At 38.4% G+C, this 23,910-nt stretch overlaps 2 long non-coding RNA genes across 2 annotated transcripts in view; one reads left to right on the top strand and one right to left on the bottom strand.

Annotated features, from left to right (window-relative positions):
* The window catches only part of LOC103134518 (uncharacterized), a 94,717-nt gene that overhangs the window by 30,684 nt on the left and 40,123 nt on the right, over nucleotides 1-23,910 (bottom strand). The gene's annotated exons all lie outside the window — the stretch shown is intronic.
* Nucleotides 12,111-23,910, top strand: part of LOC107835658 (uncharacterized) — a 26,570-nt gene continuing 14,770 nt past the window's right edge. Inside the window, exons 1-2 of the long non-coding RNA XR_001661475.1 lie at nucleotides 12,111-12,124; nucleotides 21,985-21,990. This is a non-coding gene — a long non-coding RNA (uncharacterized LOC107835658). The remainder of the gene's footprint in view (nucleotides 12,125-21,984; nucleotides 21,991-23,910) is intronic.

The raw sequence follows: 23,910 nt of genomic DNA, 5'->3' as shown, positions 1-23,910 counted from the left end.
CACCACCCACTATTTTCTTACCGCGAAACAAAAAGTGTTGTCAAGAGTGCAGCAGAAACTAGCTTTGACCGTCGTCGTTTTGTAGTTGCCAAACAACAAACACCCAGTTGGCGTGGGAAATTTACCACGCCGTGTGTTTGCCCCTTAATTGGTTGAGCATGAATAAGTCAGCACCACTCTCCCTCCGTCTTATCATCTGTGGTTAAGTGACAGAATAGAGGTCGGCCTAAGCAGCAAGCCAGACGTGAGATGTTTCTATGCCAAAGGATATAGAAAAAGGCAATTGAGTCCCTCTGTTTACGACTGGTTTCTATCCAGCACTAGCAGGATAACATCTGAGAGAGGCTCAGATGACTGTTTTTCTAGAGCTAAGAGCGATAGCGGCTTTATGTTGCTCTTACCTTTAGCTAACCTTGTCAATGCTGGAAGAGATGACATCCTCAAAACCAGAATAAAACTTTTAAATTATTTAAAATGTACTATTTGTGTCATGAATAGTTTACGGAAAACGGGGCCGGGGGGGAGAAAATCCCCAGTTTTGTGAGCTAGTTGGTCTTTGATAAACCAACAAACTCAAAGAACTACGAGCCACAAAATCTGTCCTTCCTATTAAAGCAAGGTAAGAAGAAAGCCACTGATACAAGAAAGCCATGAAGTCCTGATTGTAGTTTGCCAAAAGTCATGGAGGGAAACTAGCAAACTAGCACATGGAAGAAGAACACAAGACCAGAATTCAAACACACAACACCGTTCAGAGTTTTGTTTGCACACACTTCGCATTACGCATTTCCTGATCTACGTACAGCAACCAGGAATGCAGAGGATCCATCGTAACAGAGGGAAAATATTCCACAAGAGTCTGTAGAAACAATGGTCTTTCTGTGCGTCTTAGACGAGGTCGGATAATAAAAAGTCGATGAACACGACTGACGAGAGCAGTGACAGAAAACCTAAAAGTTACTTCCTAGCCAATGTCAGGACAGGTTTAGCTAACTGAAAGGCCTTTACATAGATGGCAGGTGTGTTTCTGTGTGTGACCAGGTTACCATAGATCCCATCGCTCACATGGACAGAAAAGCTATGAATGGCTGTGCAAAGTGAGAGTTTATTAAAATGAATGAATATGAACAAATGAGCTGAGAACCACAATATCATTTTCTCTCATTTTTAGCTGAGTGTGTCTTTGTCAGACTGCTGCTCTACTATTTCATTATTACTAATTATAGATTTTTGAGTGTTTTTGTCCAGGTTGACTTAAAAAACGAGTTGTTATTGTTGCAGGTTAATTTTCTAAGCTACAGAAAAGTATGTTTGATATGATACAAAAATTTGGCAGAATTTACCAACATTTTTACTCGATTAATCAAAAGAATAATCAATAGATTACTTGATTACTAAAATAACTGCCTTTGTGTAACTTCACCCCAACACAAATAAAACACAATCCAAGTTTACTTTTGCAACACTGATCATATCTCAGTATTCTTGACCTACTGCCACTCCTATTGCTTCAGCAGAAACAAGTGATTGTTCACATTCTGTTGGTAACCCGGAGACAAACAGTGGCTCTGTGGTCTACAGGGTTGTCTGTGCATGACGGAAACTGTGACTGTTGGGACTGTACAGCAGGAGAGCCCGGCTGGTGAAACATGTTTTACCCAGAAGACTCTGCAGAGTCAAGCCTAAGGCAGTTTAACTTCACCCAGTAGCACATTATTAGGCCGTGTAGCATGTAATATGTTGAACAACATGCCATCGGGCGTCGCAAAGGATTTACAGTTGTTTCAATATTTCGAGTTGAAACTAGACTTTGATTCAAGGCCTTTCTGAACATGTTCTTATTGTGTATGTGAAGAGAAATCCTGAGTTGTTCTGAAGCCAGAGAGTCTGACTGAGCTTTGAAAAACAAAACAAACGAACGAGGATCTGAATACGTAACAGCTTGAATGTTGCCAAGGCAGGAAATCAGAGAGATGCAACAAGGAAGTGCACATCTTGTAATTAAAAAATGTGTTGGTTAAAAGAAACTGATCAAATTGGAGTGGTTATGTGGGCACAACGAAAATATTTGGGATATAGTACTAAGTGTCTGTTCTTAAACTTAAATGTTGAAAGGAACAGCAAAATAAATGTGATTTGAACTGAACTGAACACTGGAGACCTTATGGCAAGACAACATTTAACAAGAGTGTGTGTTTCGTCAAGCACCGACGCAAACGGTTCAACTTAATTATTTCTGTCTTTGACTCCTTTTTTTAACTAAAGGATTACATAATAATAATAATAATAATAATAATAATAATAAAATTGACTCAGAATCTTTTTACACATAAAATCGGTTGCATAATGTCAGCTAAAGACAACGTAATTATTTATGAATCACAACGTTAAGGCCTATTGGAGCTTCATATCCCATGTCAATCTAAATTTGCTCCATGTGTGACCTTGCATGTAAATCAAAACATGTAAAATCTGCAATTCTCAGATGTTTGCCATTGTGTCTAGAGGTGTTTTACCATGGTATGAATTATTAACTTTGTTAAATAAATTAGCACTATTCATTGTCTCTCAGCAGACCAGAGCCCTGCTCTGTAAAACAGGATGAAAGGTTGTTTGAGGTAACTTGAGCCTCCATTTAAAACCAAATTTAAAACCTCAAGGAAGTTCAGTTTTTTGACTCCCTCTCCAAGTCAAACTTTTATGTCTTAATTTTACCTCAAACTCTTTCCAAGGCATAGCTAAAAAAAAAAAAATAATCCAGATTCCTGCTGACGTAAAGAAGGAGGGATTACTTTAATTGTTGTAGTTAGAATTAGGAAGTTACAAATTAACAGTAATTTTGGATAGAGCACATCAAATTGTTCCTTTGCAGATGTGTTCAAGATCACATCTCTAGATTTGTTTCTAGTAACCAGAAAATTACACAAATAGAAGTAGCAAAAATACATTTGCTTAATAGAAACACACCAGTTTTGACAAAACTTTTTTCTTCCTTTGTTTTTCAGCCTTATCGAAATAGATGAATAATTTAGCAAAACTGCAATGGAAACACTTTTTTTCCGCTTCACATGAGTCACATGATCAGCAGCAGGATGTTACTGCTGGCAAAAACCACAAAGAAGACAACAGGAAGTGGTGGGAGGATGAAGTTTTTTTTTTTTGGGGGGGGGGGGGTTCCAGACAATGGGCAGCTTATTTACTTATTTGAATAAGTGAACTTATTCACATGTGATAATAATTTGATTTCCTATTTAATGGAAACACCGCAATTGCAAAATTGTTTGTTTTTTTACATTCATGAAATACAGAGATTTGCTCCCATTTGAGATGCAAACTCAGCTAATGTGACTGATCTTATTCCATCTTCACCAGTTTTACACCAACATGTCCACATCCAGAGTTAAGTAACCCTTGACTTTCTGATCAAACTAGACCAGCAAAACCTTGTAACCTAGCAACAACCAAGAATGGGGTAAAACAGAAACTGAATACGTGTTGTGATACTGTAACATCAGTTGTTGTTATTTTTTTCTTCTTCTGTGTTGTTGCTGATTTTTATGTGTGTGAGCATGAATCAGCCTGCAGGTATGTGATGAGGTGCTCAGTTCATATCATTAATATTCCAGGCAGGAGAAGGTGTGCAACCACTACAGAATTATGCATAATCTAAAGGAGTCTGAGACAACAGAGCTTTATGATGCCCGGTTATAAAGCATGATAGGAATGCGATTAGATTACCTGCAGACGGTATTTCTGATTTTCTCAAGGGACTGCTTTCCCTTTAACTAATATTGCTCTCTGAGTAGAACAAACAAAGCAGTGTGCGCTGTTAGGAGGTGTTAGTCGGATAGTCGGATAAAAGCTCAACAACGTGCACTCCTGGAGTTCTGACACCTGTTTCTAATCCCTCATTATCCCTCTGTAGTTTATTGCAGGTTTAAAACGAGCTGGGCAGTCAGTCTGCCCCTCGCTGTGGATGGCATGGCTTGTCAAACACAGGTGTAAACAATTACATTAATTATGGCGAGAATCTATTTCGGTGTCCCCCCTGCGCCAGAGCTCTGCTGTTCACGAAGGCTCGCCGCGAGAGTTTACAGCAACACCTGTGCAGTTATTTCTTGGACAAATTGCATTGTCTTCCGTGAACGAAGATGAAACGAACTCAATAGTTTGAGCATAAAATTGGTTTTAAAGTGTTTTTCAAAGTCTCGTGTTAAATGTGTGGGAATCTACAAGACAACTCAGCCGTAAAGAAAATATCAGAAATTTGGAATGTTGTGTAAAGTGAGATTTTTTATTTTTTATTTTTTTTTTTTGTCAAAAGTGAGACGGTCATTTTATAGAGATTCATCTCACAGGATAAAATATTTCAAGCTTTTGTTGTTGTTTTTCAGTTTCAGGTAAAGACTACCCTAAAATCTGTGCTTCCAATCGAACATTGATGTCTTAGGCTCTAATGCCGGGCTCCTGGCGTCCTCTTTCATAAATTGTTGCATCAGTGCGCCGTCGCACAGAGACAATAAGCTTGTGGTTCAGCGTAGGTGTAATGGGAGCCCAGATGCCTTCTGGTCATCTGACATGTTGGGTCTGGTGTCTCTCATGTTCGTCTTAACACCTCATAGACTTTCTGTGGGGTTAAAGGTCAACCTGGAGCAGGAACACCATGGCCATTGAACCAGCTTTTGGTACCTTTGGCAGTGTGGGGAGGTACCAAGTAATGCTGGGAAAAAATGTATCGTCTCCACTCAGCTCGTCAGTAGAAGGAAGCATGAAGTGCTCTAGAACTTCCTGGTAGACAGCTGTGTGGTCTGTGGACTTCAGAAAAACCAGTGGACCAGAACCAGCAGTTGACATGGCAACCCAAACCATCACTGACCATCACCATGACTGTGATGATGGTCACAGTCACACTGGATTTCAAGCATTGTGGATTCTGTGCCTCCTTGTTGGTGTTTTGAATTAATTAGCTGATTAGAGTGTGACTCCATTAGTTTCCATTAATGGCATTTTTTCACAGTATTCAAATAGTCAGACATTGAATTTTGAGTTGTCATCATCTTTAAGCCATAATCATCAAATTCACAAGAAGCAAAGGCTTGGTGTGAAGGCTATATATACTACATGGGTTTCATTTTCTGAAAAAAATGGCAAGAATTATTGCACTTTAATGCAATATTCTTTTTTTTTTTAACATGTGCTAGTAATTAATCTTGCTTGTCTTCTGTTTTTATTTTGACATGATAATTTCTTTAATTTCCAGAACCCTCAGGAAATCTTATCAGCTCTGAGAAAAACAAATCCCTCAGTTACATAATTGAGGCTTTGTTTGGAGTAAAAAAAACAAGAAGAAGAAGCAGCAGAGCTTTGACAGATTGCATTTGACACCAAACTATGAACTTTTTAACTGCACGTTTTTTTCCCTACACGTTCTATCATGCTTGAGGTCATGGAGGTTTGGGGCTCTTTTTAGCATCCAACAAGCAGATGCATTTAGAGGGTTACACCTCGGACAGGCTACCAGTCGACCAAAGGGCAAACACATAGACACATTGCACAGACACCCATACAGGCGCACAGCTTCACCTAAAGGGAATTTAGAGTGGCCAATTAATCCAGCGCAGCTAGAATGGGAAGTGCCCACGGAAAACCAACATGGGCAGGAAAAGTCCAGGTTTTCTTCCTGACTATTTAAACCGAAGATATTCTGGATATTCTGGCTATGAGGCATAAATGATGAACACAAAACACATGATGCACAGTATCAAAGGACACAGCCAGGCTTTGCATTGTTAAAAAAAAAAAAAAAAGAATTTTAATTTTCATCTTTTAGGACAGTAAATAATACTTTTATTCACTCAATTCAGGAATAATGAGCAATAATAATTTTGAATATGTTTTTGTACTTCAAATTAAGATGATTGCATATTCACAACTCTTTAGTTAAATGGAAACAAACCTGTGGTTTTGTTGCTGGTTTTGTTGACCCGAAAAACGACAAATTCCTCCATTTCTGCTAAAAACGATTATCATCAATGTGGACGAATAGTGAGTGGATCCTCTCAAAGCAGCAACCCAAGAATGGCTGCACTTGAGAGACGATTCAACAGACGTTAAAGCAGAAACTACGTAAAGACCAAGCTGCGTCACAGTTGCTGAATGGGTGAACATTAAGGCACAGCGCACGATTCAGCTATTCATAGGGAGAAAAGTCCTCTCCTGTGTGGTTATGCACTTTGCAGAGCGTTTAATGCATAACCACACCGATTTGTCTGTTGTCTGTTTGACTGTTTTACGGACATTTCACACAAGCAATATGAAAGCAAAATGAAAAGATCGATGCCACTTCTGAAGACAATCATCTTTGTCACCAATTGTTTCAGCCTCTGAATCCATATTTAAGAATGTGGATCATCAGAGTCTGAAGAGTCTGCAGCGATCTCCCTGTCAGAGCTTTATCTGTCAGGAGAAAAGTCAGTCTTCTTTGGAACAACTCGCTCCTCCCCAAATTGCAGATATTTGTGTCAACCCTTACTGTTTACAATTATTTCTATTCTTATGATCGCCTTAATACCCAAATTTTACATCAGCGACCTGGATGTTCACTCTCCTTAAACACTGGTGGTGCTTTGTGTAACCCTTTGGCTTTTGGTGAAATCCTGCTTTGAAATTTAACAATTTGTGTAAAAGGGTGCAGTGGTGGCGCAGTAGTTAAGAACAACCCACTTAAGGAGGCTGTCACAGGTTTGATTCCCGGCCTGGTCACCTTTGTCTTCCCCCTTCTCTCATTACCCACTTTGATGTCAATTCACTATCAAATAAAAGCCACTAGAGCCAATAAAACTTAAAAAAAACAACAATTTGTGTATAAAACTCCTAAATAAATACATAAACTCAGTCAAAGTGACTGGGCATGCATAATTTAACTCTGTGTGGGGCCGAGGAAGGGTTTGGAAAATAACTCACTATCTGAAGTACTATCTCTGATCAGGAGTAATTTGGAGGATTCTGGCTAATTACCGTCATCCGCTGCTGTGTTTAAGTGAATTCATTCTATCACGAGTCGATTTTTGGGGATAAAAACAACACAGCGAGATGGAAATAAAGGAATACTTTTGCGGTGTAAAACAGCTGGAAGCCTCAGTAATGAGTGAAGCAGGGGCCCGATGACACAGGCAGCCCCCACCTCGGGTTCTCCAGCGACGCGACGCATGCAAATATTTTTACGACTCCAAACTTTGAAAACTTTTCCTCGCGGTGCTAAGAAAAGCAAACAAGGGCCCTTTACTGGTTTCCATTTCTGTTTGGATTTCAAACCATGCTTGCATATTCACACCGACAATCAGGTCCAAATGACAAGGGAATGTGAGAAAATGAGGAAAAAGAAAAAGAAAACGTCTTTGCCGCTTGGGTCTGCTATCTCATGGGACTGCTAACAAAGGGGCACTCATCTATGCCTAGAGCAATTTAAACCACTCCATTAAATCACTTCCCTGGAGTGACTCATTTTGTCGCGACTGTGGCTCTACTGACATGTGAATCCTGTGGGCTAACATGTGCTGAGCAGCTAATGAAGTTGGGAGTTTAGATGATTGGGAAAGAAAAAAAAAAAAAAAAAAACATGACAATGTCACTGAGCAAACACGGATAAAATATGTATGTTATACTTTTGTTGAATGATAGAGTTGCATGGAAATAATAGGTGAATGTTGGCGAATCATCTTGATTGTAGAAATGCTGAAACCCAGGTTCTTTTCTTTGCAGGTCTATTGGAGAGAGAGAATTTTCCTGCTACTGTCCCTTCAAAATAAAAGCATCAAACCAGAAGTTAATCACAGATAAACGCAAGTAAAAGCAATAAGTGTCAACAAAGGACAAAAGCAAATAACTTAATTTGGGGTTCTTTACAATTGGTCTTCATGAAATTTTAGGATCATTTTTGTCTTCATTTAAAATTGAAAATGGATCACGTTGTTTGCGATTAAACTGTACAATATAACTATTTTTATATACATATACATAGTTAACAAAATAAATAGTACTTTTTAGTAGTATAGTATTGTCAAAAACATAAGCCAATAGACACACTAAGCGTGTTGTAGTATGTAGGCATCATCCAGCTTCGCACCACAGTTACATTTCTCCTAAATTGTATGTGCAGCCACTCTCAAGTTCAATTACTGGAGAAAATCCCCTCGACCAGAGAGCGAGAGCCAGAGCTGTGCTGGGGATCCTCCTTGCATAGCCTCTGTGCATTGGTCATTAGTTTCCCAGAGGGCACAGCAACATGCATGGTCTCCCAAGCTTTCAGACATCTCAGCAGCCTCCACTCCTCTCCACACACACAATGCAAATTTCCTGCAGAACCCCCTCTATTAAAACCAAAGCATGTTAAATGACCGATGTGGAAGGTAACCTAATCCTCACTCGCAATTCAACTACTTTTTTTTTATTTTTTTTTTTTAACTCCCCGAAATATGAACAGCGTGTTAACAGAAATGCTAAGCATGTAATTAGCTGCTGCTGTTGTTTAAACAGTCAGGAATAAAATGCGGCGTCTTGTCAGCGCCTTGCGATTTCATGATGCGTCTGCAGTTTGACGGAAGCCTTAGCAGATTTACCCCCCGCCGGGCGCCCTGCTGCTCTCCGAAATTCCAGGCAGAAGATTGCATCAGCGTTTTGAACAAACCTGAGAATGTGGGCGACGTGGTTTCCATCCCACGAAGAAAAAAGAAAAAAAGTTTTGAGGGCTTCCATAGAAAAATAAAGATGCATTTAATGCAATTTCTGCTTTGTCGAGCGTGATGTCAGGCCTGTCTTTTGAAAAAAATAAAATAAAATAAAAAAAAGACCTCACCCTCCCCTCCCCCTGCTTCCTTTAAGATGTGGAAAACCATGTTACATAGAGGAGCAGCAGGGGAGTTGCTCTTCAGTAAGACATCTTGCAGCTTCACTCAATTCTCACTTCGGTTGAGACTTGCCAGGGGAATTGATTAATATTCATTTTAATTTCAAATTCAGGGAGAGAATCAAGAGTCCTTTTTTTTTTTGTGGCGAGACTCAAAAGGAAAAACTACACATAAGCAACAACAACGCAAAAAAAAAAAATAGGCCAACACAATGGAAGCCATGGGAGCTCTTGACTGAAATCGATGTCTGTTGATCTCTGAGGCTTCAGTTCGGAGCGAAACTAAAAGATTAATAATTGAGAATAAAAAAAAGAGGTTTACCTGATGTGTGGCGCCGATTAAGTCGCTTGCGAAAAGTTGTTTAAATGTGTCGAGATTTTGTCGCGTCTCAACCACAAACGTTCGTGTGTTTTATGGGAACTTTACGTGATGAGACACAAATGAGCATACTTTTAGAGAAGACGCTTAGTTTTCAAATAAAAAATGTATTTTTACTAAAAGCGAATCTAAAAAGTGCAGTGAGCAGATATATTCAACTAGAATTTACCATTATGGTTTTCTTTTGCAACCAGCTTTGTTCTTAAAACTTTTTTTTTTAAAAGGCCATAGTCATGACCGTTTGTAGAAATAGAAATGTATCTTTCCAGTTTTGAGAAATGCACTGAACAATAATATGATTGACTATGTATAGTTTTATAACCTAACCCTTCATTGAACTTCTCAAAGTCATCCTTGATTTTGCAGCTATACAACTAGCCAGTTCTTTAGGACGTGATTCCTGAATTTCTAAATGAAATTGATTCTAATTTCTTGTATTTAGGGACACCGCAGTAAATTCTCCTCATTCAAAATCCCAATTTTCCCGATTTTATGTGTGGAAAATGTTTTCAGTTTTGCAAATACCTACAACTTTGTGATATAACATTTTTGAATCACATTGTCACAAAATGTCAAATTGTGAAAAAAAAAAAGAAAAAAAAAACGGGAGCCAAAGCATTTTTACAGAACCTTAATTTTATGTCAGGAAACCAAATTGGCCGCGATAAATGCCAGTACCTTACAATCATCCCAGAGTTGTGAAGGTCACCATCTGAATGGTCATGATTTTAAATAGAGAGGAATGTAATTGAAAGCTAAAACTGGTTCTTCAATATTAAAGTTGTTCACAGATGAAGCACTAAAGGTTCTTACACCTGAGAATAAGCTGGTTTTGTCCATGTTACTCTGAGCAGGAAGCTGAGGTTGTTTCTCTCTACATCCAGTTGGCGGCACAGAAAAGCAGGAAGCTCCCACTGCCCAGTACAACACTTTCATTCTATTGGCTGGGACGGTTGCCAGGCAACGGTGCAGTTTTGTTCCATGAGAGCGCAGAAAAGAATTTGCGAGCGAAGACTTCATCTGTGCAGAGAGAAGTTTTGTGAGTGAGGACAAAATCTGAGCGTGAGCACAAAGGTTTGAGAGAGCACAGAGAATATTAGAAGAAGAGCAGAAGCTTTGAGTGCGAGTATTACGTAAGTTTTGAGAACAAGGAAATGAAATCCTGCTTTCAAACTGAAAATGTGTGCTCTTGACTTATGGAGGTAAAATTCCCCATAAAAGCAGAGCACAGGCCGCTCTATAAAAGCAGGAAGCAAACTACAGCGCAGCTGATCCAAACGTGCTAGCTGGAGAAAGAACTCATAGTTTTCCACCAAAGACAAGAGAGAAATCCTACAAACGCTAAAATCTGACACTACTCTATTACTGTTTACATTTTGTGAAGGAGGAAGTTGTCTTCTTCAGAGGTTTTCATGTCATTTCCTTCAGTGGTTCGTGATGCAGCGCCACCACAGGCGAGGGGGTGAACAGGTTTTTCAGATGGTTTGGCGTGTTGGATACAGTGCAGTGTGAAAGCGAACCGCACCATCTGAAAATGTATCAAAAGTTGCAATTTTGGTCTCAAATCAAGCCGAGCCTACCGGACTACCAGGTGTCAAAGCACCGTAAGAGAAGTTTCCATGATAGTCTAAAAGAATTACACAAGAGTCTGTGACTTGGAGGTATTAATCCCAGATGGCACAAAAAACAGATCTATGAAGCAACATTCATTTAAAATGAGATTGTTGGTTATTTGTACAAATAAACTCAATTTTACTAAAAATGGCACGTGATTCAGCAACATCAGTCATGTTTGACTCAGCAGGAAACATGGCTGTGAGAAGTCTTTGGCATTAAGAGGTTTATTGCCATGGGGTCTTGAATGATAGACCCCAAAAATCAAGTATTAACACAAGATAAACGAGATTATGACCAAGTGTGCCGTCACGCTCAGAAAAGCAGTCAATTGTTAATGAATATGTGGAAATGCTGGCATTCATTTGGCAGACGAATTAATTTTGCAACCCCAGGAACTGGTGAGTTACTCCTTCGCTTTGTAAAAGTAATTTGCATTGTTCGAGTTTCTGCTCCTGCTCATTTTTCTTGAAGTAGAATCAATTAATTTGAAAGGGGAGGAAATACAGGCTCATTTACGTTCCAAAGCTCTGGCTTCAGGCTCTTGGATTTTATGACCTCCCCCTTCCCTTGCCAGGCGATCACAGCTCGACACAAGAATACCAGATAATGCCAGCAAAGAATACTCCCAAAATTGGTATGCCAACCAACAGTGAGAGTAATGATCAGCACCTTGAACAAAGGAAGGGGGAAAAAAATGAAGTTTTTCCTGTTTCACTGGTTTGTGTAATTATATTAATAAAATTGTCTCCGCTGGCCTTGCTGTTCTGTAGCTCAGACGGCAAGTTTTAATAGTTTGGTTGTTCTTGTGTATTCAATAAATAGAATCAGCTCTTGGCTCAGTGTGCTGCTGCCTACAGCAAGGTGTGGTGTATAAACAGCAGGATAATGAATAACATCTGCTGCAAAGTGTGAGCGTCCTACCTTGAAAGATCAGGATGAGGCAAATGATAAGAACAATTAAACTGCTCCTGAATTTCCATTATTTTGAGAGAAATATTATTGTTGGGTTTGCATTTCATGCAGAAAATACAATCTTCCATTCTAATTGTTAGATGAATGTGTGGTCTCAAGCATATATTAAAAGAAAAAAGGACAATAAATGCAAAGCAATACATTTTTTACATTTGGAATAAGAACTTTAAGTATTGAGTAAAATACGTTTTTTTTTTTTTTTGCTTTACATCATGTTATACTGTTATTCCTTCATCAAGAACATAACTGGAGTGTTGCCTTGATTCTTTCATGCATATTTGAGAAATCCTTTAATCTCCCCTGGCAACCATGCAGCTGTTCAAAACGCCTGGGTGGACCAAGCCCCGCCTTCCAGGACGAAGCTCCTCCTCAGAGCTTTAGTTTCCAAGCTTCCAAGCTCATTACGTACTTCATGGCAACGCTGGTAAAAATGTTGCTAAAGGGCTAATAGAGGAGCGTTGTTTTGATGACTTCCAGAAGGCAGAGTTTCAGAAAGAATGAGAGTTTCTTAAAGAGACAGAAGCCCAAATTCAAGGCGTTAAATCACCAAGTCAAATTTATTTTAGTCATATTGATAAATACAGGATTTTTATGACAGCTAAAGGTAACATACTTGATTGTGCTATAAAATAAAAGTATTCATTACAAATTTGTTTAAAAATATCCACTAAAAAAAAAGTATTAACCAGTCTTAAAAGTATAAGTAGCAGTAAGAATATTCCAGGTTTTCCAGTGTTGAGGCTAATATCAGTTTTTCAGGAAACTCCTCAGCCTTAACTAAAAACATTACATCTCCATACCAATGCTTCAATGCCAGTGGCACTGGATCACTTTGTTCAGTAATTTTGTATTTGATGACACAATAAAGCAAAGCAAAAAAAAAAATTAAAAAAAAAAAATGAAGTAACATCGCCTTGTTAGGTGAAGAATTTGTTAGAAGAATTCTCATTTTATTTTTGACAGCATTTCTGCCTGCGAGTGACACCAAGTATGCATTTTGCGCAGAAGTTGAAGGCGTTCAATTAAATCGCCGGCGTGTGTTAAAGTCATTAAATTTCTCTACCCTGTAGCTCAAGGAATATATTCATTCTTCTGCTTTTGTGATAGAAGCCATCCAGGCCCTGTTCTGCTTCATTTGATGTAGGTTTATCAGGAGCGGCACCGTGAACGAAAGAGGGAGCGGGAAAATGAGAGTGAGCAGATTCTCGGAGACTTTAACTCCAGGGCGATAGCAGTTTCCCCATTTACTTCTGCTAAAACACATCAAGCTCCAAATAAGTGCTCAGTGTTGATGAAAATGGCAGATTGATTACATGTCAGGACAAAACAGTTTAATAATAGCTGCTGTAAATGCTGAGCACTGGAATTAAGCCGCTACATGAATTAAAAGAGAAGTAAGAAGGTGTAAATCATGTTTTGAGTATTTACACATAGAGGGATTGCAGACTACTTGTGCTGACACCAACATTGTGAGTATTTTGGTATCTTTAGAGCTTGGCAATACTAGCTCATTCCTAGTTTAAGCTAGCCTGGTATAAACCAGCCCCTCGTTCTACGTTTCTAAGCATCTGGGCTCTCAGCTATTGAGAAACGATTGCTTCCTGGCAGGTGGACTATTGAAGATTTAAACTTTTTTTCAAGGATCTGAAGTCACTGTAGCATAAGGTGTCAGTTGAGCCTAAAAAAATAATAATTTTCAGAATGACAACTGTGGAATTAAAGAAAATAAAAATACATACGTTACATAAATTAATATCCTTCTATATTGACTTAAGAAATTCTCACTTTGCATCATAATTTATTGTAAACTAAAAGCAACAACTGTACTCAATGAGTAAGTAGCGGTTATTCCAGCCAGAAATGCATTATTTTTATTACTCTGCATAATTATATAATATTATCCTCAAACCAAAGTGACTATCCACTTCTGATCTCTGCATTTGTAAATCCATTCACACACAAACACACATACACGGAATAACAGGAGCTTCAAATAACTTTTACATGGGATCAGCAGCACATCTGTTGTTGGCTTGACTAAACCCCACCTGGCTCCTCGCCAACTCATTTCTGACCGTCATCACATGTGAGATACATGCACAGTGCAACATCTGCAGCACCACAGTACAAATTATGACTTCAAGGCACGGAGCTGTTATGGGACTAGTTTTTTTTTCCCCCCCAGGTCCCAAAAACCTTCTTCCTGGCTGGAAAGTAGGCCATTAAAAAATAAAATAAATAAATAAATAAAAGAGGCTAACAGCTGACTAGCCTGTGGCTAAATATCAAGCACAGAGTGGGACTGCATCTTGTACTGATGGAGGAGTAGCTGAGGGGGTGCAATTGCGTGGAAAATGAAATCCGTCTGTCTGTGGCACATCAAATATGTCTCACTAATGACTTCACTCTAATTGCAAATGTCACTATATTTTGGTACCAGGAAACTTAGAAAGTTCACAAGTATGAAACATAAGTCTTTGTTTTTTGTCAAAGGCAGATTAATCATTTTCTAGGCCTTCGAAGACTGGACTCTGCCCTACCATATACACAGAGTTTCACAGTGTGGTTGACAGTAGCCAGCAATTGAACTTTCTCCCATTTACTTGGATTCCCTCCAGGAGATTTTCCAATCAGAAAACAGAAGTCAAAGTGGCAACAGAGGAAGTGAATGAATCAGTTCGATCATTCTTCCAAATATTGAACTAACATTAACAACCATCTTGTTCAGCTCGGCACTTCTGTTTTCGCACTAGAGGATGATTGTTTAGAGCGCAGTCAATCTCCGGCAAGCATCATTGCGTCAAACAGGTGCAATAGATACCTCACGTACAAACGTTAGCGACTGGGTCAAATTTCAAACCTCAACACAGTCCACGCTTCCAGGAAGTAATCTTTTGCCAGTAGCCAAGAGCTCAGAGTCTCTGTACAAAGCAAATGTGACCAAAAGTTTGTTGACCATTTGCTAATGTCAAAAAAAAATTGCAATTGCGGTGTTTCCACTGAATAAGAAATATGGTCAATGGAAACAGCTACTTTTGATGTTTTCAGAGTAATGTTTTAACAGCACCATCACTGTTGTGCAGCTAGACAATCACAAGAAACGCTTGAATTATGTGTAGAATAAGTGTGACTTTCAGCTGCTTCCATTCACCAATAGTTACACCGCATTGGTAACTAATATGAAATATTACTATGACAAAGTCGTATGAAGAAAAAAAAAACTTCTGTGTGCGTCAAGGTAACAACTGGAACAGGAATTTCGGCATCGACCTAAACGCTGCCTGGTTTAAAATGTTGCAAGTTCCAGTTTTTCCTAACAAGAGCGTTTGTGATTTCCTGAGTAAAGTGCCCGTCTGTTAACGTCTGCAAGCTACTGTCTCTGAAGAACAATATTTTCCCGACCTCCTGCGACTCGTTGCACAATTTGACATGTTCAGCGTGTTAGAGATGTGAATGGCAGGCTTTGGTATCACTACTTTCCTCTTGGTGACCATTGTGCTACTGATGCCTGAGTTCAGAGTTATCGTAATGTCAGCAGTCTTTTGAAATTTTCAGCAGCACGGTCTGCAGACTTGCGTTTAGTTTCGTTTTTAAACACCTTTCTTTACTTTTTTTTATATAAAAAAATAAATAGAAAATAAATAGAGGCATCCAGAGCTACAAGCTAACAAACAACTGAAAAGTAAAAGATGTTCGGATGAACAGCCAGACTATCCAGGTTAAACTGGATAGTTTATCCTGGATAGGTGCTGTTTTGTTGTTGCATTACTGCCCCCTTATGGCCAAGAGAGGTATCGGCGTCCTAATTCAATTAACTCAATTTTGTTGCGTTCACAAAAATAAAATTATTTTGTTCGGTTAAAATGTGACAAAACCATGTTATCTTTACTAGAATGAATTAAACACAACAAACATTTTTTTTTTATGTGTTAACTTGAAATAAAATATTAACACAATGTGAACGACTGCCCTGTTTTACTTCTTTGAGGGTACAACAAAATATGCCTTGTGACTAGTAATATTTTTTCAAGCTTGCCATGTACTTAAAAACTGTTACACTTTCATGGCAGCTTAAGAAAAAATACGCACATGATGTCTGCTATACCCACAATTTAGAATCTCTTAATTGATTTTATATCCTACATGATTGCTTTCGGCTCGCAGCGGCAGTGTGCAGCCCTCGTGACTCTACATCTTGTTTAGTTAAATGCTTGTAAAACAGAAAATCCAGGAGCTAAGACTTAATCAGCTTTTACAGTCATAGCTTTGAAGATGTGCATCAGCGAAATGCCTGGGATAGCAACAGCGAGAGACGGGAAGAGTAAAGAAAACCTTATTAAGATGGAGAACTCATTTAAACATGAAATGCCCTGCCTGGAATTATTATCGAGTCTTAACTTTATGAGCTTCTGTTTCAATATTATTAAAATACCCATTTGACAGATTTTGAAACACCTCCTTCGTGAGCACTGATTACACTTTTACTCCCAGGGTGGGGATAAACATGAACAGTGTCAGTTGAGAAAAGCAATCAAATGCAATAATAAAGATAGGGGATGTTTTGCTCCAGCTATTTACTATGGGGGGGGAGAACATTTTTTTTTTTACCAGACGAACTTCATCTTCGGTTGTGAAATCAATAAAAATGTTCAATATTTTCTTATTTAAAGAGTGGTTATTTATTTTAACCCAGCAGACTTGCTGCTACACAGTTTTTCTCTGTTGCTATATGCTGTGCTTTTAAGAAGAAATATTTACTTTAAACTGATAACTGCAAACTACTTTTAGTTACATCACATTTAATACGTCAAAAAGACTTGGGAAGTGGAGGTCATAAGAAAAAATAAATAATATATATATAAAAAAAGAAAAATAAGCAGGAGAGTTGTCACTTTGATGGAGGCTTATTATGTCCAGATTTTATTCAACCTGGCAGTTTTGAAAAGCGGTGACTGAGCAGCAGAGTGACTGACACTAACCGTGCATTAGTGGGCTGCATTGTTGATACATCCTTCTGGGCTTACTGAACTGTCTGTCACCACTGACATTTGCCAAATCCCAGAAAAGCTTTGAAAAATTTATGATTAGAAGTGTGTAAGGAGCAGATTTTAAAACAGTTTTTTTCTGTTTTTTTTTTTGTTTTTTTTTTTTTTTTGCAAAACATGTCAACGGGATTAAATGACTCTTAGCGACTTAGACACTTTAGGTCAGGAGTTTGATGGGGGGTTTTTCAGACCTTTATATTGATTTGCATATTTAGACTTAGAAATCGGTAATTCCTTTAAATGTTTACTTTCTGTAAACAAAACTTATCTGGATTATATGTAGGATGGTATATCATATTCTGCTTGTACGGCTGATGGTGGCTGCACTTCCATTAACCGTAAAATTGTGTAAATTGCAATTATGAAGATAAATTTGCTTAACAGAAACATGCCAGTTTTTTTTTTAAAAATCAGGTTTTTCGACAAAAAGTTTTTGCGCTAGGGTGAGGTCGATTTTTTAGCCGTATTGTCATAGATGTATTTTGTAAAACTAACTGCAACAGAAACACATTTATCACATCACACAAGCCACATGATCAACAGCCGGGTGTTACTACTGGCAAAAATGACAAAGAAGAAGACGACAGGAAGTAGTAGGAAGATGTTTTTTGTTTTTTTTAACAATATGCAATATCAATATCAGAGCTCTCAGAACATCACACAGTTTATAAAAGGTTGTGTGTCATTCAAACGTGTTGAATCCATAACGTGTTGAATCGGCGACGGCTGATAGATGATGAATGCTAGCGCAATGTCTGAATTATGAAAACATCTCATTTAACTGTTTACATTCGTCGCTGCCATGATTTTTATTGTCTTATAACTTGAACAGGCTTATTGTTTTCTTATTTAATGGAAACAGTCCAATTGCGAAATTGTGTTTTTTCGACACAATAAGAAAAGACACAAATGTGCACAAGAGTTGTGCACATTTGTAACTGAACCACAGCTATTGAGAATAATTCAAAGAAAGATACCTTACACAAAAGTGTGCACAGATAAAACATATATATATATATGTATGTATGTGTGTGTGTGTGTGTGTGTGTGTGTGTGTGTGTACACTGCCCTCACAAATCTCCACAACTGTTGAAAATAAAATAAAAAAAAGATACAGGAAGAAGAGCACCAGTGAACGGACAAGGGCCCAAAAGCAATCTGGCCTCCTTTCTGCTCTGTCATGCGTTATAACTTCATGTGGAGTCACACTTGTGGCAATGCAGGGTCTCTTAATTAAGGGCCTGGGAACAAACACGCAAGCAGGCTTTGAAAAGGCCCTGCCCTTCTCAGATGAGGATTGGAGCTTTCTATCAGCATCTGCTGCTATTTATACCACCATCCATCACCTGCTGCAAGATGCATCGCTTCAATTTTATTGTCAACACAGATGAAACATTTTCCAAAATGCTCCTATTTGTTTTGACTCTTCTTTTTTTCTTTACAGCTGTTGTTACACTGTTTTTTGTATCCTGCTACAAAGCCTGGTGTATCTATATTTTTCATGTGGATTCCCTTAAAAAAATACATTTTTGTGGAACATCAAAGGCCCTCATTCACTTTAAACGAAATATGTGTATCATTTAATATGGAAACCCATTACGTGCATTGTGTGTTTATGGGGATGAAGTGTGTGAATTGTGATTGTGATCCTGTACTCTCACAACGGTGCAGCAAGTGGAATTAAACCTTTAACATTTTCTAACACTGAGCCACAGTTGCCCTCGTTTGCTTTGTTGTCGTACCCTGAATAGGCCTTAGAGTTCATCCATTTTGTTGGCAAAGTTCTGTTTTTTTTTTTTTTTGACAGAACGTTTTATGATCGATTGAACTGCATCACCTTTTCTACTCATCTGATATTTGACACTGTAGTTGAGGTATTATTTTAGCTTGAGAGATGTAAATTTAAAAATGTATTTGTTTTGTGAGCTTTCTTCTCTTCTGTCATCCCTGCTGTTGTTGTTATTTAGCAATATGTTTATGTTTACAAGTTCTCAGAAATCAATCAAATTTTAATAAGTTACCCGTGCAAATATAAAACAGTTTTTAATTGATCATTTAATTTAGAAAAAAATCTATCCAAACTATCTATTTGAAAACATTCTTGTTCAAGGTTGTCATGTTCTATTTCTATGACTTTGCATTGTTTTTTTATCTCAAATGTAACAGGATGTCCACCTTCCAAAAAGTGATTCTAGCTCCATCTCTTTTTAGTCTTCAATCATGACCACTGACCTTAATGCAAGTGATGAGTCTAGAGATCGGTTGTGCTCAAAAGAATCTACTCTAAGAGAAAATGTTTTGAAGTTTATCAGAAGAGCTGACTTCCCATGGTTTCTTCTTTTCGCTGCTCAGCTCTCACTCTCACTCTGAGTGGCTCCTCCCTTCTTATTGTAGAACTTTGTTCTCATTGGTTGTTTGGGGGCCATTACAGCCACTGCGAGGAAATTTAACAACTCTGCACGTCTCAGTGCTTCTACTCTGAATAAAGCTTTGTGCATGTAAACAGACATCATGAACAGATTTATTAGCTTTGTGCCAGTACAAATGCTACATTTGGGTTATTTATTCGGAATCCATTTCAATCAGATCAATGAGTTTTGTGCGTGTAAACACAGCTATTGAGATGATATGGCATTTAATCAAGAACCTCCTCAAAAACTGCACTGCTGAAAGTGAGAAAAGACAGGAAAGTGTCCGTCCATCTCAGACCAATGTCAGAGAGACAGATAACTGTTAGAATACAAATTGTTGTCAATAGATCTTGTTTTGAGTAAGGACGCGTGAATCCATGGGAAGAAAACACAAGCTCCATGCAGAACACTCATCTTTTTAAAGAAAATTAACTCTGGTCCCTTATTGAGCCCCTTGAACACACTGCCAGGTACGAGATAAAATAACCAATTTATTCTTTAGGTGAGATTCCCAAGGTTACATAGTCAGTTACTGGAACTGGGATGCCTAAGAACCTAACCTTCCACTTTGCTGCCACACACTGATACCTTTACATTTTTCATACTGTATGACAACCGGGTTGTCATGCAGCTCAAGATTGATAAGAACCTCCTGCAGAGAAGACTGTTAGAAAAAAAATGCAAACACAGACAGACTGAGGTACCCTTTCGGATTTCTCAGTGGAAAGTCATGCCAGTAAGTCTTTTGAAATTACAGAATCCTTCCCTGGAGAAACAGAATTGCAAATCAATTTTTTCTATAATTTTGTTGGCTGGATAAGGATATATCTTGGAGTTAAAATATTTCTGCTGTCATAAAAAATGCTTCAAAAATGTAAGGTTTTGAATTTATTCAGTGTAATTTCCTGTAAGGTTGCATGATGGCACAGGCGGTAGCACTGTTGCCCTGTGGCAAGAAGGTCATGGTTTCTCTCTGGGTACTCTGGTTTTGTCCCGCAGCCCACAAAGATGACTGTAGGGTAAAATGTTCTCTCCTAAATTAACTGTGTGTGTGTGTGTGTGCGCGTGCGTGCGTGCGTGCGTGTGTGTGACCTTGCTTTTGATGAAATGTACGGATAATTTTTCCAACAAATTAAATGCTGTGAAGACCGACTGCTCCGTAGGGTTAGGAACAAGCTAGCCATGCATGGTAAAGGGAAAATGTCTGTATGTAGTTACTGAAATGAAAAGAAGTCAGTACAAAATCTTCAGTTTACAAAGCACTTGCCAGCTGTTCTGTCAAGAGTTTTAATTTGAGAACATTGGTGAATAAACAGAATTTTACAGACCAAGAAACACAGCAGTCGGGTCAGAGAGTAAGCTATGGAGAAGCTTAAAGCAGAGTTAGGTTATAAAATAATACCAACCATCTACTAATACATGTTCGCCCACCTAGAGACAGGCTGGACCGCGTCTGCATTAATCATACAAGTAGCCGAAAGGTAAAGGGTCACTGTGCAAGAACTGGCAAAGAAGAAAACCACGGCTCAAGAAAAAGAGCAAGTCCCTTTGGCGGTTTTCACACAGGAATCATATGGCACAAGGTGCTCTGGTCAAAAGAAGGCAGAACTGAACTTTTTGACCCACATGCCAATTACTATTTGTAGCAGGAAAACAAGACTGGAGTTTACACCGAGCACACAACTTCCACAGCTACAAACCGCAGGGAAGAGAAACGCAGTGGACAGTAGTTGGGAAAGCTCCAGTGGAAATTGGAGTGGACAACAATGCACGTGGAACGAGTGCCAGCAGCCGCTTGAGCACGGCGAGTGACGTCTTGCTTGGACTAGTTTTCAACAAGAGGTGTGAAACTGTGAGTGAATGCGGTTCAAATGATCCCAAATTGGGGTTCAGTTGTTGTGGGGATGGAGGAAGACTTGTAAAATAAGGATGCTTGAGTGTGCACAGATGGTGCCAGGGCAATAACAGGTCATCACAGCAGAGTGATTGTCCAAATTCACTCTGCAAATTGCAATAGATTTGTTGCAGGGTCCACTGAAGAAGAGGCCCAAATAGTTAACATATGTACCAAGCACCACCAGCTGTGTTTCCATTACAAATGTCTACATTACATTAGTGTAAAAACCACAATTTCTCAATTGGGATGTTTCCATTAAATAAGAAATGCAATTAAAAATCACACATGAAGAAGTTTGTTCATGCAATAAGTCATTAAAAACATGCCATGACATCATCTACTACTACATGCGACTACTTCCTGTCTTCTTCGTCTTCGTGGTTTGCACCAGTGGCAGCATCCGGCACTTGATCATGTGACTCGTGTGAAGCCAAAAAAAAAAGTTACAGTGTACAGTAACTTTTGTCTTTTGTTAAAAATCCAAGAGCCATTTGGACCAGTTGACCCTATGAAACATGAGAAAACATCAACCCAACACTAACAGACCTACTGGAAACTGTTATTATTTATTAAAGCCCTTTACCACATTCTTTTATAGTAGTAAGTTAACAAAAAATAAAACTCTAAACTCCATAAATAAATCAAACAAAATGGTTAAACTGAAATATAAACATGTAATACAAATACCAAAAATGTAAAAAAAAAAAAAAACAGAAAAAAAACAAAAGAATGCTTTGAACTAATATACATGTAAAAAGTTAAAAGTTTCTACATCTGGCTTGCAGGATGGTTTTATACTAAGAAACAGAAATGAGAAATATTGTCCTGCAACTGAGACAAGCTTTCATCCTCTAATCAGACAGGTTTTGATACAATGCATAATTATGAGTTAGTGAGAATTGCAATATTGCATTTCCACACGGAAACTGCTTGGTAGTCCAGATCATCAAGTCATAAATATTCCACTGTTGATTTACCATTTCACCGCTGCTGGCAGATTTCATTGGCTGTAATAATATATGCAATATGTCCCTCCAGTGTTCTTGTTCCACTTCTGATTATGAAATACATTATTCAAGTAAAAGCTGATTTTTTTTTTCACAGCTTCTCATTATTCATGCAAACCAAGAGGGTAATCTGTTATTTTCTGACTCGGTCCTACAAGGCGGTTCAGTGTGTAATCAACGCCGGGAAAAGCAAAGTTAACAGTTTTGATTTATTCCGATTTTTCCCTCCATTTTCCTGATTGGCAGGCTATTGTGCCCAACTTAAGCACCTTAGCTTTGCTGAAACAATTTAGCAGCATTATGACTTTGCAAAACCTTGAATTAAACGACCACATAAAGGTGTGTGAAGTTCGAGTTCAGAATTTGAATACAACTTTTTGAAGTTGCGGAGCTGAAAATGCCTTCGAGGTTTTGTGTCTTGTATCCATGGTGATTTGTTGTTTTTTATCCTGACCCCAGAGGTCAATGAGGGAGTCAACCCTCTTAAGGTCATGGAGTATTTGTCAGAAATATGGCTTGTTAGGCTGATGTTCAGTCACGCTGCTCTTGTTGTGTGTGAATATTTATGCAGTGTGTTTTTTTCTTTTTTTTTTAATTACATCGATATTCTTCTATGGCTCTGCGCCTGGAAGTTTGTCCCACATAATCAATTTTTTTGTTTTGTTTTCTTCGCCTCAGCAACCACAATGAACAATCTCAATCCAATTAGATATCCTGAATTAAGAATCAGTTCTTGATTAAACAAAATAGATTAAATATCATATTAGGAAGTTTTCTAAGTTTTTTTTTTCCTCTGTTGGCTCTTTTTTTTCGTCTTTGCTTCGTTTCGTTTATTTCTCTTGTTCTCTGGTATGAATTGTTCAAAGCCAGCTCGGTTCTGTTTGTTCTGTTTCAAAGCTGCACTGCGGTTCTACATTTAGGCATTAAGAATTTATTTACTCATGAAACAGAGGCGCTCGAGGGTCTGTGTTTGATGCTGATGAAAAAGGAAATCTAAAGAATGGTTGAGCCTCATTGACAGACTCCTTATGAGGCGCTGCAGCATGAATTACTCTAATTTTTGTGACAGGGCACAGTGTGGTGTGAACATCCATGCTCCTGTTCTGTAACAAAAAACAAACATACATATATTTTCCAATCTGTGCATTGCAAACTAAATCCCTCAGTGTACAGTATCTGTAGAATAGCATGTACATCTGTTGCCGTGGCGGATTGTCGTTGGAAGCGGACCGCAGAGGTAACTCTGCCTCCATTTATCCACAACGCGGGACGAAAATTAAAGATTTAGCCGCAAGTTTCTCCATTTCAGCCCATTCTTGGCACGCGTTATTTTGATATGTGTCATTGGCCGCTGTGTTTAATTGGGAGCTGTCTCCGCAAATATAAGCTCGGGCGAGAGGGATGGGCTTGACAGCAAAACAACATTTCCCCACTGGAGAGCAGAAACCTGCCACTAATAAAAGATGTGATCGGCTCTTTTGTGTGTTTTCGTATGACAGACCATTAGTCTATCTGTCTATCTATCCTAAATTACAGGCCATGCAATCAGGGGAACACAAATTCAAATTTCCACATATTCATACATTCATATTTTCAGCATATAATTAATTACGCCAAGGCAAATTCATATGACATTTTAAATACAAGATGTCAAAAAAAAAGAGAGAACCAAAAACT

The sequence above is a fragment of the Poecilia formosa genome, unplaced genomic scaffold (assembly GCF_000485575.1).
Source record: "Poecilia formosa unplaced genomic scaffold, Poecilia_formosa-5.1.2 Scaffold17, whole genome shotgun sequence".
Classification (NCBI taxonomy): domain Eukaryota; kingdom Metazoa; phylum Chordata; class Actinopteri; order Cyprinodontiformes; family Poeciliidae; genus Poecilia; species Poecilia formosa.
Note: the sequence above shows the minus strand (reverse complement) of the source record. Positions and strands in the feature narration are given on the sequence as shown.